Below are 6000 nucleotides of genomic sequence, written 5' to 3' on the forward strand. Positions count from 1 at the left end.
AGTGATATGCGTGCACTCTGTCTTTTTTTGGACAAGGTGCATGTGGTCTCTGTCTGTGTCGCACGAGAGGGAGGGGGTTGGGGCAGTGTGCGTAGTTGTAGAAGAGGAAAATGATCCACTCGCCCTAGTGGGCTGGCCGGCCTGACCCCTTTTGCATTAGGCCTATGTATACTCTACACAATGCCCACTGAACAAATTTTAGTGGCAATACAAATATTGTGGCAATCAAATACACTCAAATGTAGCCACATATGATGTTGGTGACAACTGACAACAGAACCTCAACGGATGCAATGAATAACTTTTTGGATGCAATATACTAAGATCTTTTGCAACGCACGGCTAGATTAAGGCAACATAGTTTCATTGTGGCTATATTAACAACTACTTGCAACTAATGCTTTTTTTGGATGCAATATAGCAAGAGCTATAGCAATGCATGCCAAGATTAAGACAACTGTAATTATATCGTGGCCATATGTGCAACTACTTGCAACCAACTTTACAATGGTAGCAACAACACCTAGCTATCGCAACAGCAAAATCAATATTATCACAACTCAACACTAGTTGTGGCAATAGGAATCCATACTCGCAACCACCTTTTCCACCATGGCATTAGCGCCTACCTCTTGCAACACAGCTTATAATTTACGCAATACACAATTTTGGTGGCCATAAGGCCCACATATTGCTACCAATTATGACAGTGGTTGCCATAGAACCCAATATTGCAACCAAATGTGTGGTGTTGCGAAAACAAGTGGTGCTAAAAGGGTCAAATCCTTGTAGTGAAGGATGTGCGGGGAGCCAGACATGAGCCCAAGGGCAGGGTAGTCCTGATCGTCCTAGCAGCTGGTCGTCCCTGATTGTGCGGCGCTGGTTGAACCCGCAAAATGTGGACCTGAGTTATACTAAAGGTGACCTAAGGTTACAGTGGCTGGTAGACCTGGGTTTATGTTAGGAATAAATTCCTAGCTGGTTGAAATTGATTCGAATCACCGTCTCTCACAGATAGTAAGAAACTCGACTTGCCACAGCATCGTAGTAACTAGATTATGGAATATGATGGTTATGATGAACATGGAATTATTACAGCAGCTATGGTTACTATTGTTATGCTACTAAATGATATACCACATGTTTGGCGCAGGTTAGTTGCTAATCTAGAGATGAATAGCTATAATTAACCTTGGTGATCGAATTATAAAATGTATAGTTGAATTAGTGTCTTTTTATGCAAAATGTTGTCAAGCTAGCTCCACTTATAAAGCCTTGCATGATCCTTGGAGTCATTTTATTTCTGGTTTATGACGGATAAGTCTAGCTGAGGTACATTCGAGTAGCTCAGGGTTTATCCCACCATGTTGTAGGTGAAATTTTCGGCCTGAGGAAGATGGTGGCTAATCGCCGGTGGGCGCTGGTGACTCTATATTTACTTCTCATCTATATGCTTTTATCAGAGGATGTCACTTATGCCAGCAATGTATTTGAAACTTATATTAATGTAATCATTTGAAAGCTATGTTGTTTTCCCCTTAACCAGTTTTGAAAACCCAAACTTGTACTATTATTTGTGAACCCATTTGTAATATTATTTCCGTGCAACTCTATGTATGTGATGTGTATTTGCTTAATCATGCGATCTTGGTTGTGATGTTGATGTACCGAGGTCCTTCGTGACACTCGTTGGACTACTGGGTTTATATAAGTGAAAGTATGCGTGCATCAACGTGTTAAACGAGGATAGCCGTACTTGATCTTGTATAAATTGGGAAGTTCTATCACACACTATTCCGCAATAGCGAAGCAATTGGAAGAATCGGGAAATGGGCCACAGAGCTAAACAAATTTGTGGCCAATTTCGAACACAGATCAGCAATCAAGTCGCAGGCACTCGTAGACTTCATCGCGGATTCAACCCCTAGCAGCTCTCGACACCACATTACAATTCGAAGAGCCAACTTGGATTGTGCATTACGACAAAGCCTAGGGAATGGCTGGCGTAGGTATAGCAGCAATATTAACATCACCCATATTCGCATACCTCAATGGGACCTACGAGCCGCAAAGCAAACATGCAATAGATAGAATGAACTCTAGGACAAAACAATACTCCATCATAGTAGGAGAGTTATACAAAAGCAGAATCATCACGCCGATGTTGAAATGTATAAGCAGAGAGCAAGGAATCCAACTACTAGAGTGAAATGCACGCAGGAATGTGCGCGGCTCATAGAGGACCACATGAGATCGCCCATAGAGTGATGAGACAAGGGTTCTATTGGCCAACAACAGCAGAAGACGTGAAGGAGCTTGTCTATAGTTGCGAAGGTTGTTAGATGTTCGCCAAAAGGCAGAAAGCCCTAGCTAACCCGACTAAGTCAATCTTTCCAACATGGCCATTGCAGAGATGGGGGGTCGACATAGTAGGGCCATTGCCAATAGCGCCTTGGAAATTTGCGTTTCGCCATAGTAGCCCTAGAATATTTCACAAAATGGATCGAAGCCAAGGCACTGGCGAAGATCACATCAGTCGCCTTAACCAGTTTCGTGTGGCAAAGGATAATCTATCATTTCGGAGTACCATCCTACATAACAGTTCGACAATGGGGAAGCAATTTGATTGCACGGAGTTCAGAAATTGTTGCAGTGAGTTAGGAATCAAATTAGCATTCGCCTCTATTAATCACCCAGAAAGCAATGGAGCAGTCAAAAGGGCAAACGACCTAATTTCAATGCAGTATCAAAAGCACTGTTTGATTTGCCAAAAGGGAAATGGATGCAGGAATTGATCACATCTGTCTAGGGGGTCATAACATCTCGTGTACTCAAGCGATTGGGTTCACCCCTTTTCACCTCCTGTATGGAGAAGAAGCAATCACGCTAGAAGAGTTCAAGCTAGGCTCTTTCTGCACTAAAATCACAGCAACCACTCCAATACAGCGATATGTGGAACTCAAAGCAGTAGAAAACGCCAGGTTGCATGCCACATCAAACCTCGACAAATACCATGAAGAAACAAAGACCTAGAGAGACAAGAAAGTTCTGTGAAAGAACATAAATCCAGGCGACATAGTTCTCATTCATCATCTCAACAAGCAGGGCAAGCTATAGTTCTAGTGGTATGGGCCGTTCGTGGTGGCGAATATGGTCAAGCCAGGAGTTTACAGGCTGCTCAACGAAGAAGGGGTTGAAACAAGCCACACATGGAACACAGGCAACCTACGCCATTTCTACCCATAACATCTTCGCCCCCAGAGGGTTGTAATTTTTCTTTTTGCCATTTTTTTGTAAACACCAAAAAAAGGATCTGCACTCTTTTTCCTCACAGGGGAAGCCTTTACGAAAAGGCATGAGGTTTTTTTAATGAGGCGATCCTCTGTACCCCATTAAAACAATTCAAACTTTTCCCCACGTAAGGTCTAAAAAGTTGGATGTCGAAACAAAACCTGACCTTGGTAGGTTCCGAATATCGACGATGATAGCACCAAGATAGGTTGCGCCATTTTGCACTCATGCAGAATGTCATGATCAAAACTCAGCAACCAAGAAACTAGCCTAAGGGAGGCATAAACCATTCGCATCACCAAAAAGGAGTGAGAGCAAAGGGAAAGGCCAATAAGCCATGATAACATTTCGTCATACCAAAAAGGAGTGTAGACGAACGAAAAAAGCCAGATAGGCTCAAAAGCTATTCACACCACCAAAAAGGAGTGGCAATGAACACAAAAGGCTCAAGAGCCATAAAGCAGTTTGGTACAAACCAGAGGGCACAAAGGCCTATTCGCATCGTCGTAAAGAATGGAAGCAATGCTGAGAAGTACAGGCGTGCGTATATGCATGTAGTACAAAGGACAACCAAAGTTAATAAAGACACCAAACAATTAGCAGTATATGCCTGCCACCAACTACAACAACCAAAATTAGTAACCCCAAGCCCATAAAACCCTATAAATAAGACACCCTGGGCTCCTAGACACCATATCAAGTCTCAGTCTAGGGCAAAAGCATTAGAATAGCCACTGCACGTCGCTTAGATCAGTTGTGCAATAGCATGCAAGGAGTGTTCACGCATGGGTACAAAGAGTGGGCTTGAAAGAGTGTCAGGGGTCTCAGGCATTTGTCAAAAGAGCGAAGTCTCTAGTGTGGGACAAAAGGCTATACAAACATAAAGCAGCCAATGGCAAAGTTTATCTAGTTGCGAGAAAACACGTAAAGACCAGGGCACATATTGTCCAAAAGGAGCATGCACCCAGTATCCTCCAGGCACGGAGCTGAAAGATGAGGCAACAGGATGTGGCCGCATCACTGTGACAAGCAAGCATAGAAGGATGTTGCAAGAAAAAACATAACATCCCTCCATCTACCGAAACCACACCTCAAAGCCCTGCACCTCCAAGAGACTACCTCCTTGTAGCAGCTCTATGCTAGGAAGCACGACACCATAGTGCCGCACAACAATTTAGCTAATTCGCCCCACAATAGTGCTGATTCACTGTAGGTGAATCAACAAAGCAAGCGAGATGTTGCGAGCCAAGAAGCAGAAGGAAAGATACCGATTGTGCATATCTGCCAATACACCTAGCGCCAAAACAAGTGTAAAAACACAAATTCAAAAGCAATAAAACATACGACAAAGCGATGAAAATCATTGGCATCGTTTACCATAAGCGATATGCCGAGGGGCTAGCAAAGGAGCCACTCGAGCGTTCATGTCTTCGCATATCCCCTTGCCCTAAAAGGTTGGGGGGGGACGACGTCTTTTCGCCTAAGCAACACACCGAGGGGCTAGCAAAGGAGCCACTCAGGGTGTTCGTGTCTTCATGCTTTCCTCTCGCCCTAAAAGGTTGCGGGGGACGGCGTCTTTTCACCTAAGCAACATGCCGAGGCGCTAGCAAAGGAGCCACTCGAGTGTTCGTGTCTTCGTGCTTTCCCCTTGCCCTAAAAGGTTGCGGGGGATGGCGTCTTTTCGCCTAAGCAACACACCGAGGGGCTAGCAGAGGAGCCACTCAGGTGTTCATGTGTTCGTGCTTTCCCCTCGCCCTAAAAGGTTGTGGGGGATGGCATCTTTTCACCTAAGCAACATGCCGAGGGGCTAGCAAAGGAGCCACTCGAGCGTTCGTATCTTTGCACATCCCCTCACCTTAAAAGGTTGGGGGGGACAGCGTCTTCTCCCTTGAGAAACATGTTGAGGGGCTAGCAAAGGAGCCACTCGAGCCTTCATGCCTTTCGCACATCCCCTCACCCAAAAAGGTTGGGGGGACAGCTGTCTTTTTGCCCAAGTGATATGCCGAGGGGCTAGCAAGGGAGCCACCTCGAGCGTTTCATGTCTTCGCATAACCCCTCATCCTAAAAGGTTGGGGGGACAGCGTCTTTTTGCCCAAACTACATGCCAAAGGGGTAGCACCTCAAAAGAATTGGGGGGACAGCGCACTCAAAACAAGAGCAAGGGGCAATGTGCATTTCCCAAAACAATCAATCAATGAAGAGTATGCGCATAACAAAACAAATATACTATATACACACACAATCTTACACAGTGACTTATCAAGCGAAATTACAAGCACTTATGCGTCGCTTTTCGCGCTAAACTACACTTCACCCCCTGTGGATCTCCAAATCCAACATCATATCTTCACCTGGCTCCTCCTTAGGATCCTTTAGGCCTAGACGTCGAGGGCTCCTCATGGTCCCGCTTCAGCTCATCCACATCGAGCGTTTCGCTCTTCCAAAATAGTCAGATCGAACTCCGAATGGAAGAACTTATTAAGAAACTCTTCTTTCCTAAGAAAGCACCGAAAACGTGACCTCAAAAAGCCAGTCATACTAGATCCTGGAAATTTCTCACGGTGGCGAGACCAGGAAGCGCCTCCAACATAAAAGCCATTGCAATTAATCATTAACAGATAGATATCCATAGGTGGCACAGGCTCCGCGTCTAGAACCTGCATGCCGAAATCACAATAGTTTAAGCCAAGTCTTACATCAAACATCCAT

The sequence above is a fragment of the Miscanthus floridulus genome, chromosome 17 (assembly GCF_019320115.1).
Source record: "Miscanthus floridulus cultivar M001 chromosome 17, ASM1932011v1, whole genome shotgun sequence".
NCBI classification, from domain to species: domain Eukaryota; kingdom Viridiplantae; phylum Streptophyta; class Magnoliopsida; order Poales; family Poaceae; genus Miscanthus; species Miscanthus floridulus.